Below are 12181 nucleotides of genomic sequence, written 5' to 3'. Positions count from 1 at the left end.
CCCCTAAGAAGCACAACAAGAGCTCTTGTGTGTGTCACTGCCGTCTGCTGCGCGTCATGAATAAAACGCTCATTTTAAATATTTTGGGGACAACTTTCAGGATGTAAATCAGCCGGCAGTAAAGTTATGTCAGAGGAAAAAAAGTCACTGCTGGTAGCGACCACATTCCACAAATGATCATTTATTACCCAACACTATTTTTAAAGGGGGGAAATGGCAGCCTCCCTTTGTCAAATCTAACAAGGGAATAGCTTTCAGGTGCTTATACCACTATAACTCATCTCAGTGACCTTTGAGCAGGAATTAGGGCACTTTCATCCTTGCTCAGGTGCTTGTTGGAGTCCATTAGCATTTTTAAAAAGTGCTACAGAGTGTAAAGAAAAACAGGGAATCTTTCATTAATAGGCCTGGTGAACTTTAGCATGTTCGGTAAATGATGATAAATGACCTGATAAAGGATGATTATAGCATTGCTGCAGGCTTAACTTTAAAGCACCATCTACTGACTAACTAGCTGGATAGTGTGGTTTTATTTTTATTTTATAACACCCTATGTATATTTGCAAAAGTATTTCATATTGGAGCTAAAATCCGTGACAAGTTTGGGCACACGTAGCAGTCACAAGTTCATATTTCCTCCCTTCAAAACGTTCAGTTCCTCCTTTATCATTATTCCTCAATTCAACATGCTTCTCCTTCAGGGAAATTACATAGCCAACCACCTAATCCCAGTCGTGGCGAGTGCTATTCCACGCTAGCAGGACCAAATTAAACATCTCACCGAGATTGCCGAGAGAGACAGGACGTACAGTCGTCTAACCCATTCTCTATTTTTGAAGCTTCTAAATAATTCATAGATAAAACAAAACACAACAAATACCTTGAGACATGTGCTACCCACTAAGTTAATCCCACAAAATGAAATAGAACTTTATCTTGCAGCTCAAATTGAAGCAATACCGTGATATTAAAGTGTGAAAGAGAACACAAACACTGCAACAAATTACAAAATGCCAGGGGGACCAACAACAGTATTACAAGAGGACGGCCAAATACCATTTCATTTTAGAGTGTGGGAGTTCAATACTATCGTTATTGTCAATAAATTGTAACATGCAAGCTCGTTGGAGTCATCACCGGCACTGTCATATCTGAAACGTAGGATCTACTTGGGTAATTCAGAATTGTGCACAGTCAGAAATATCATGCAAGACCAGCAAAACTTCTGATTATAATAAAAAAAAAAACCAAAAAATCAACAGCTCCAAAGTTTTGCCTGAATCAAGCATGTAAAACTCTCCAGGAGCCTAATGTGCCAGGTCGTGTTGGGACGTCATACCTTCTGCTCGTTTTGTGTTACCAGTTTCCCTGTGATCAAAAGCATTAATCTACAACAAAGGGGATATCCGAGTGCAAATATCATCTTTATATGGCCATTACTTATTAATCTTTATGTTCATTCCGGGGGCCACTAAGTCATGTCACCTTGATGTCCTCTGAAAAGCAAATGGCCCGACACAGTATATTGAATTACACGTTCTCCCCATTTACTGGAAAAGCAAGTCTTGAAGATAGCAAGAAAGGTGATATTTACAGTGGCCTGCAGCAGTGTGATGTGCCCCGCCAAGTCACAACTCAGGTGGGCCCCTGTGTCAGGAAGAGGACCAGACTGTGACACACAAAGACACACGGAGACTCGCACACATCTACAAATTGTAAAGAGTGAACATCAACAACTAGTAGTGTTGGTTTAAGCGATTCTCTTTCTGCACGTCCCGGGCATCTGTCAGTCAAAATGTGGCCTGTACAGTATTTGTTTCCTTGGCCTCTTTCACTATAGATATTTTGTCATGTAACAGGAGGAAATCATAAAATTATCGATGGCTGAATTCCATTTAGCTGTTTCAGTTTCAGGGTCCCGGTATTGCATGTGTATCGCTGGCTCACTGTCACGCTGTCACGGCTTACTGGGACACTGAACCAGAACAGAGCCATTGTTCGTGTTATTAGTAACACCTGTGCTTTTCCTGCTATGACAAGTCAAAATCTCTGCTGTGGGAAAAAAAAAAAAAAAAGCCATATTAGATTTCAGTACAGGGCATTTTTTTGTTTGTCAGTTTCGCCATGCTGACTATCACTGTTACCTCGCTCAGATACGCAACTGTGGCTGCTGTTGAGAGGTCACTTCTCCCAGGAAACAACCTCAGGAAAACAGCAAATGCAGCAAACAAGAAACTGAATTGCAGATAAGATCTTGTGGAAGCCAAAAACGTCCACGATACGGAATAACCCAATTTTTAACACAATGCGATTATTAAGACAAAGCTGAAACCTATCATTTCTTTTGAAATTAATATATCATTCTTATTTCCCATCAGTAGTATTGAGTTGTGTTCATGATATGAAGCTGGTCAGTGACTTGGGAAGAAAACGCAACAGGAAAATCAGCAATTAGAGCCAAAATAATTAGCCGATTGATGGATTGGTAAATTAAGTATTATGATAATCAATTAATTGTCATTTTTCAAGCAAAAAAGCCAAACATTCTCCAGTTTCAGCTTCTAATCTGTGTAGGTTTGCAGCTTTTCTTTAAAATATACAACAGTAAACTGAATTACTTCATGTTGAAGACGTCAGTCTGGGCTGAGGGAAAGTGTGGTGGGTGTTTTTCACAATTTTCTGACAATCTGTAGCAAGTTTAATTGATTAACTGAAAAAATAATGGACAGATTAATCAATAATGAATTATCTTTAGTTACAGCCTTTTAATAGGTGTTTGGGAATGGTTGTTTTAGTTCAAGGTTGACAGTGTGTTGAAAGATTTCAGCTTTGGTTAAAAGGTTAGGTAGCTTAAACTCTGTGGTTCACAATAAAAAATATTTGAAAATTCACATGTATTTCTTTAACTTTATGCTTTATGATTTACATTTTAAGGCAGCTTTTTCATTAAAAATGAATCATTGCTTTCATGAGCTGGTTTTACTGTAGTTTAAATCCCTATTCATCAATTTGCAAAGCAGCAAATGAAACTTTATCTTCGGACACATTTCTCTGGTAAATATACACAACGTTTGACACAATAACCTCTGCTGTATGAAATTAATTACTTCATGATGATATGTGACTGTTAAAAGAACCACTTAGGAGGCAGAGATAGTGTGGCATACAAACACGAAACACTTTATGGTTAATAAAGTGTTTTGATCATCATATATAGGACTGGGGGAAACAGGTGCAGATGAAACAACTGGAACACATGGTGGAAGCCAGAAGCTCAGCACACCTGTTCCCTCCCTGCTAAACAGCCTCGCAGCGGATCGTCTCTGGAGCACGAAATAACTTCCATCTCGCGCACACAGCACACATTTCTCCAATTCTAATAGCACAGAGATGGAGAACAGACATTTGTCCCTTTTAGGGCCAATAGCAATGGTGATAAATGAAAGCAGGACTCTTTCTCTATGCTGCTGGAAGATCTTAATGCGTTTTCCCCTGGTCTGTGTAGACAGAGCACACCGCAGGGAGGGAGGGAGGGGAGGATAAGTAACTATAGGAGGTGGTAATGGTGTTGGTATCGGCTGGTGTTGTTTGCCCTAGCTGTATTGAAGCGATGGTCCCTGAGGAGCCTGGCACAGGGAGCTGGGTTTGTCAACCTTGTCTGAGGGACTTAATATGAAAACAACACTAATGAGAACCATTTCCATTGCTCTGTTTATTTTCAGAGATGCATTGAGCGGGGCATACGCACGGCTCAGTGATCGCACGTTGCATTGCATTCATTATGGGGCCCTGGATGGGCTACTGATACATTACACACAAACACACTTATAATTGCATTTTTTTTTTTTTTATTGTTCAGTGCTACTTTTAATGCTGCACTGAAGCAAAATAGGCTCCATCTGACCAAACAGATTCATAAGGTTATGCATCTGGTTGGCATTTTTATTTTCTTAGAAATTCTGACTAAAAGCTAAAAAAAATTAGACATATTTAATGAGGAGTCAACGACGGCAGCAAAAACACTATATCTATACCCATACTGTAGATTCTATAGTATCTGAAGAGGTGTTCTCTTCATCAATAAATGACAAGCTTCAGCAGACAAGTATCATTTCCTCAAGCAAAATGAATCCTCCCGTGTCCATCTATTCACTCACAGACATGCCATTTTGAAAATCTCTCTAAAGTGACATTACTCTAGAGATTGAAACCACTATTTCATTGAGCAGAAAATTGCTATTGAATTTGGAGCTGAATAATTGGAAGCCATGTTCCAATGCAACCCCACTGAAAAAAAAAGGTAGAGTTATGTTTTACTGTCACACTCAAACCAATGACATTCTGAAGCTGAGCGGCACAAATGGTATGGGTATTGTTGGATGGGACATTGCTCTCCTTTGTATATGAGCCATATCAAGCGAAAGGGGTTGGGAGGCAATTTGGAAAAGGATGCAATTCGCTTTGATTTGATAGAAGGCCATGAATGGAATAAAAATAAATAAATAAATATCAGCGTTTTAAAGAAAAGATACGAGCATTCAGCTGTGTAGTTACATTTGTTGTACCTGTCAAAGTGCGGACTGCACATTCATTTGAAAAAATATTGGCTATACTGGAATATGAAACGGGGATAAATTCTTACAACCATTTTTGTACCAAATTTTCTTTGTGCAATCTTCAAGAGCAGAAAATTATGGATTAAATGTTTTTTTATAGATATAAAATGTGATATTTACGTGCATCTACATCAGAAGTGAGACAATGATGTGGAAGGAAATTTAAGAGGCCTCTTTACAAAATTCACATTTACAAAACCACAGCCATTTAAGAAAAAGAATAACTGCCTCAGTAGCTCTTTATCTGTTTGCTGGATTTCTTATGTTGAGGTTGGTGGTGCTCCCACCCCCCCCCCCCCCCACACACACACACTCTCCCTGCCCCTCCCTTCATCCAGTGATCGTTTTGTGAACCCGTTAGCCTGTCATTGGTTTAGAGACTCCAAATGACCCTGTGTTTCTGCAGAAGACTCATTCATCCCCTCCCTCTCCCTCCCTCCCTCCCTCCCCAGGCCACTGGCAATACTGATGACCACCAGAAAGACACACACACGCACGGGCACGCACACTTCTTGCGGACAGACATCAGCACATGCACATACACACACACACACGCTGATGGCTGCTGTGGTTTGCTGGTGTAATGTGCTTTGTTGTGTGGAGGTATCAATCAGAGGGGAGCAGATTATTAGAGTGTCTGAAAGAGATCAAACAATGTTGCCGTCTGCACCCACACATGGCTGATTTACAGGCAGGCTGATAAAGTACTGCAGCTCTCTGTCAGGGGCTACATGACGGCTCGCCGCGCTCTTAGGATAAATTATTGCAGAGGCCCGCGGTAATGTCTCTCCACCTAGCAACCAGCCGCCCCAGCCGCTGCCAGGGGAGCCCTGCCTCGTCTGCCATAATGGCACTGTGTCCAGGGTCAGCAGTTACTGTATCGTAGCGGGGTGGGAGGGATATATACACACACATATATATACGCACACACGCTTGAATGCATGCGCGTGCGTGTGCCTGCGCACGGCCTCTCGTTTGTCTCTACACCTGCCATTGGAAGCAATGCCAAAAGACACTCAGGGATGACTACAGGAGGACTGAGTGGACACAGGGGAGGTGCTGATGTCTCGCTACAATTTTGCAGTACAGCAACATTTTGAAAAACTGATGCCACGCTCCCAAACAAGACAAGCACTGAGAGAGGAGTTACCATTATCAAAATATAAAGCTTGGCAAGAACATTATAAAAAGCCATTTGTATCACTAAGTCTGATCTCACTTGTGTGATTGCCCGGGAGGCGATTCTACAGACACATTACTTCATACTAAGCTGTCTCTAACTGTGTTTGTCCTTATGTCATAATGCAGACCTGCACAAAAACAACCACTGGTGTTTTTATGACCAAACACAGAATCTGCTTGATCCACTTCCCAAAACAAGATGACATATTTTAAGAGTGAATTAGCTGAGAGTAACAAAGATAAATATATAGATAGATAGGCAGAAATCAAAATGAATAAGTTACCACACAGAAATGGATTTCACTTACAGATGACGCATAACTATTTTATATCCCGCCGAGTTCCAGGCCTTTTATTTACTCAACATGGCATTTTTTTTCCTGTACACTGAGCAAGGTCAGAGAGAGTAGAATTCGCCCAAGAAATTGGCAGCGAAGACACAGGGCTGCAAAGAGAGGGGAGAAAAACTATACCGAGATGCTAAAAGATAGATGCTGTCGATTGAGTGTAATGAATATTTTACTGAGACTTTCTCCATTAGAGCTTTTCAACAGCATCTTTCAATACAAAAAAAAAAAGAGGGAATGTAAGAAATAAAAAAAAAAAAAAAAAACAAAAACAGCTAAAAGAAAAACATTTTTTTTTTCTTGAACTAAGCTGTTCCACAGTCAGGAGTTCAGAAACTGGCTTTGGCGAGTCGTCTGCCATTTAAGTGGTGACTGGGGTGATCGCCCCCCCCTCCCCCCTCCTTCCCCTGTGTTATCTCGCTCAAAGCAGTGCCATCCCTCCATTGTAATAATGCCGCTTCCCAGCAGCCCTTGGAATGACCTTTCTTTAATTAACTGCATCTTGATGAGCAGATCTACATAGAATGTGAAGGTTAATTAATGAAGTATCACTGCTTAGTCTTAAAACCATCACCTAGCGGATGACAGCCAGCCCACCACTCTCAATTTTACCCCCCGATCTCATTAGCAATGGTAGGCCAATGGACAGCTCGGCTCTGGCCAGCGGATCTCAAGTAAATTGTATCAAAGACAGGCCCTTTGATATCCCTCATATGGCTACCTAGGACCACGTTCTGACTCTACACTTTGAATAATATATGAGAAATGCTCACAAATACACAGGCACACACACACACACGCACACACACACACACACACACATGCACACACAAGCGCACACACGCGCGCACACACACACACACGCACATGCACACACAAGCGCACACACACAAACTCTTGCATCACATAATGTGTTCATGTTTTTCTCTGAGGTATGAATCTAGTCAGCAACCCCATAAATAATTCAAATGAAGGTAAAATAATATTTCAATTAAGATCCATGTAATCTGTTTCCTGCAAACAAATACATGATGGATGGTGATGGATAATTCTTGTATTATTGCACACTTTCATCTTGATAAGCTTTCGGTTTCCGTGTGATTTCATTTCAGGGCACATTTCAGCGTTGCTTATCGTCGCAATTTGGAAAGAAGATCCACATTAGCGAATGTCGCCCAACTACTGTAAGTGTCTTCGAGTGGCAGCTCAAGCTGGTAAAAGATGGGATGATGACGATGATGAGGATCCGGGGTCTACGGTTACAGCACATTTCCCAAACCTGGCTCTGCTCACACAGCTTTTTGTCTATCTATAATCTATGAGAGTGGAGGATGAGGTGAGCCATCACCTCAATATGCACAGCACTTAGAGCACAAACACTCGGCGGACATGTGACACCATCCATCACCATGGATGCTAGTTTTTTTCTTGTTGCTGTTGATTGCGAGGTTTCCCTCCTGGGTATCGTGGGCCAGGCGAGCCACCTGGGCTCATTTACCTTCCCACCTGGCCTGGACACTGGAAAATTAAACTGAAAGTATCCAAGATTACTACCCTGGGCTGGGGCTTCTGGCTCCTTTCATGCTGAATGAACGCCCCAGTCAAAAGGGGGGTGATTTTAGAATTCGTTCAGATTTTGCACACAATTGAATTTTGTGCAGTTCTGTCATTATCCTGCTATAAATCTGCCAGCTTGTATGCATCATATGCAGTTTCACTGACATCTAACAACATCTCTAAGTGACTGTGTGTGCTGCTCTAGCATTTACAGACGTGCATGTAAATCTCCATCAGGAATCACCATTGTCTCTGCATCGCTGTTTCTCAGCACAGAGAAATATGACTGAGGTTCTCCAGGTAACCTTGCTTCAGCCCTTAAACTCAACGCATTAATGCATGGCTCGACTTCGGGGTAGCAGTGGAGGCACAAAACAACTTCCACAAGACAGCAGAGTTTGACAAGCATGTGTTTATCCTTTTTATCCAATATCTGCAGAATAAAAGAATAAAATATGACAGATATACCCAGACCATCTGGATACAGCTAACCCACAAGCAAAGCTACCAGTCTCTATTTGTGTCTGTTAGCACAACAACGTTATTGATTCTCACCATTTACCACCACAACCTTTTGAAAGCAGACACAAACTCGTATGTAAAAGCTGACACGGCTGACTTCATGACAAGCTAACAAAGAGTGATACCCCCCCCCCAGCTGTCGCTTACTCCTGTCTGTGTATTTACAGAATAGAATAGAATAGAATAGAATAGAACTGAATAGAATAGAATAGAATAGTGTAAGTCTAAGCCATAATTGTATCAAGAATGACAATGATTTCCGAGCCTCATTTATGGATCAACTCTTGAAAAAAAGACGGTGTGAAATTCCATTTTGTTTCTCATAAATTGTTCAGGTTTTGCCAGAGTAAACTCGGCCCCTAATTGGTGTAGCTTTTTGCTACCACTGATACAGTGTCACACCTTCACTGATGACTGTCAGGTAAACTTTCTATATAGAAGTATTTCTCCGTTGAAGCGTCTATCTGATTTCCCTTTCAGCACCTCGAATGACACCCCACTAAAAGCTGGCACAATACGCTTCCCGCACACAACGCTGTCACCAAAGACAACTTGGGAGAAGCGAGTGTTTTGAGAGTTTGAAACAAAATAGCTGGTGCAGCATTTCCCCATTTCCGTCTGAAATCCTTGACACCAGAGGATTTACAGTGAAGTGAAGTGAGGTGGGTGCTGTATGGAACGAGCTGTGGGGGCTGAGTTAGCTGGGGTAGGGTGGGTGGATGGGGGGGTCCACGCTACACTCACGCTGACAGGGATCCTCCCTGTAGTGCGTGCTTTTTTTTCCATTAGTTCCTTACTCACTCTCTTGCCCTCCAGACCCGAAGAGTGAGGAAGATTTAAGTGGCCAGTCAAGTGAAATCCCCAAGGTTTGGCAGGTGTGAGGTCTGGCTTCATTATCTACAGACACCTCTGTCCAATTATGAGCCTTGCTCCCTCTGTGACGATGATGATGCCGCCGTGTGTGTGTGTCCATGTGTCTGTAGGTGTGTGTGCAGGGCATGAATAAGCCAGCCTCATTGTTATCTGTCTAACTATCAAGATTTTCCCTCCTCCATCATGACATCATTGACAACTTCACACACAAAAAAAAGAAAAATACATGTGTGCACAGACATATCATGCATGCATGCACACACACACACGTGTGTGCCATCTCCGTCCATGGCCTCGTTTCCTGCTCTGTTCTACTTGGGAGTAGAAAGCAACACCTGAAACCTACTTGTGCAATAATGTTAATGGTCGGTATCCGGCAACGATAATTAGGACTCGCTATGAAGAAAAACCAAAGCGCCACAATAAATTACACACAACTATCCCGCGGTCAAAAGTCTCACTGGTTTTGATACATCTCCATGGCTTCTCCATTTTGCTGACCCACTGGTTCCAAAATGTCAGCTACTACAAACTGGAGCACTGCCTTGTAAGCTGCTTCAAACAAGCACTGGGTCTCCTTCCCTAGCCTGATTTTGGACACCCCCTGCTGACACTACAGCAAAATACAAGACACCCACAGTGCCTTGCTTTTGAAGAGGACTCCACTAAAAAAATACTTCTGTTTTGATAAAAAATCTTTGTTTTTAATTGGGAGAGAAGATATTTCCTCTTCCTTCTTCTAAGTAACATTCACATTTTATATACCTGCCACTCTGGCCACGTTAACATTTATGCAAGCCTCTATACCAACAATAACTTCACTCTTACCATATAAAATTTCATACTACATAAAAAAATTTTACAATTATGTCTTCATTTATATCCCAGCATGTTGCTTAGGGTTGAATACTCTCCTCCTAAGGCCTGCTATTGTCTGTGAAGCCACATGTACCCCCTAGTCTCTGGTTAGCCTGCACTCATCTGCAGCCTTATCATCTGCATCAGTTGGCAGATACAAAGAGCATAGCGCTGATTTGCGTGTGAGCATGTGCACCTTTTATGTGTAGCACTGCTGCACTTGCTTGCGTGTGCAAGTCTGTGTGTGTGTGTGTGTGTGTGTGTGTGTGTGTGTGCACGGTGTGCATTTATGTACACTGTCTTTTTATATGATAAAGTGGGAGTGTTGGAGGCATCTGATGGTTCCCAGACTTTGGCTCCGTTTTATCTGATGCTGCGATGGCAGCTGTTGACCAAAGGAATTCATACATGTGTGTATAATTTGTCTTATGGCTCAAAACAAACACGGGACTTGGGACATCTTTTACCCATTCAATTTGACATGACACAAACAGAAGGTCACTGTGTGCGTTTGGTTTCTGAGCTGCTTGATTATAATTTTAGGTGTGCCTATAAATAGAATGGACCACAAATCTAAGCACATTACGCAGTATTTTCTCAGAGTTGTGTGTATATATATATATATATATATATATATATATATACTGTATAACAAACCATCAACATACTTGAACAAATGTTTGGCTGGAGCATGTTGCAGCACAGCTTTGAACTCACCATTTTATTTGTTTCCTCTTAATGATGATAATAATCTTAGGGCTGGCAGCGGCGAATGAGCCTCCCCTGAATCACAAAGAAAAAAAATGACATGAATTAATAATGAGCAAAATTACTCAAACTCTGCACACCACGACCTGCCGCAGCACGGTGAGCGGCGGGCCCTAAGGTGACAAAGCTGGATAAATATTTTATGTCTAAATATGATTTTGGGGTCCTGAGCCTGCTGTCTGACAATCCTGCCCAGATCTTTGCAGCACATGGCCAAACCATTAAGCTAAAAAGAGACTTGGAATCCTTTTGCAGCTCTTGTCTGGACAGAAGCAAAACTCAGGGATCAGGTTTATGTGTAGCAGCCAGCTTCTGAGGCTTGTGTCTTGCCAGTGAAGTGGGTAGACGGTGTTCTTTGGGTGCCCTCAGGTGGAAGCCTGGTATAATTGCTGTTGACAACCTACAAGTCATTGTGCAATTAAAGCATCTGCCGCTCCTGTGTGGCAGCGGGCTGTGATGCCTTGTGACAGCTCGTAGCCATTAAGCAACTGTAAGCAGCTGGCGTGCCTCGGTGGGGGAAAATAATGTGACAGAGGCACTCCCCCCTATTGTTGCCCTTGTCTCATTGGGGAAAAGAGGGACATTACATCACTCACCGAATACTCGGGCGTCTCAATGAATGGGAAAGGGGCACGTCTACAAATTAGAACTGGCACAGCTGGATGTCCAAATAAGACTTTGTTTCTGAATACAACGACTGAATAAGAGTGTATTGTTTTAAAAAGATACGGGGACGCCTAGTGAAGAAGCACCTAGCATGCAGAGTGAGATTGGTATGAATGTAAATTAGATCTTTAACAATTAACTAACTGATTAGTCAGTTGACAGAAAATTAATTGGCAACACTTTTGATAATCAATTAATCATTATTTAAGTAACTCTTCGAGTAAAAATGTAGTGGTTCCAGCTTTTTAAATGTGAAGATTTATGGCGTTCCTTTGTTTTATAAGATTGTAAACAATAATAACAATAATAATAATAATAATAATAGGACTTAGTGTCAATGAAACAAGCAGACCAACATTCGACAATGGACTTGAGGGTCCTTGGAATTCAATTAGATCATTGCTGAGGATGCCACATCTCATTTAGTCACACATGCTAGAGGGGTTTTTATTCATTCAGTCTTGCTCATTTTAGCCTAGTTTAAATTTAAAGCGGAGATGTAACAACACAGAAATTATGTTTATGTATTATATATGTATTTATGTTTTTACAGCTGTTAGTCAGTTGGTAATGACTTGAAATGCTTGCAGTACCTAGGTTTGCTCTGCACACACTGCCCTAGGTTGTTTTAGGGATGATGGTGCTGGACTATGGACCTCAGGCCAGCGATCTTATCCTTGAACATACATACAATTTTCAATATTTTCTGTTATTTTGGAGACCAAATGATTCATTGATTGATTGATTGAGAGATGAATCTGCCCAAATAATCGATGGATATAATTGTTGCTT

General features: G+C 41.6%; 1 protein-coding gene across 1 annotated transcript in view; it reads right to left on the bottom strand.

The window, feature by feature from the left end:
* LOC130174394 (teashirt homolog 2) overlaps window positions 1-12181 on the bottom strand; it is a 104144-nt gene that overhangs the window by 90599 nt on the left and 1364 nt on the right. The window contains exon 3 of the mRNA XM_056384173.1: window positions 10673-10738. The gene's annotated coding sequence lies outside the window, so the exon portion shown is untranslated. The remainder of the gene's footprint in view (window positions 1-10672; window positions 10739-12181) is intronic.

Source organism: Seriola aureovittata, chromosome 9 (genome assembly GCF_021018895.1).
Source record: "Seriola aureovittata isolate HTS-2021-v1 ecotype China chromosome 9, ASM2101889v1, whole genome shotgun sequence".
NCBI lineage: Eukaryota > Metazoa > Chordata > Actinopteri > Carangiformes > Carangidae > Seriola > Seriola aureovittata.
The sequence above is the reverse complement of the archived record's forward strand: the minus strand, read 5'-3'. Positions and strand labels throughout refer to the sequence as shown.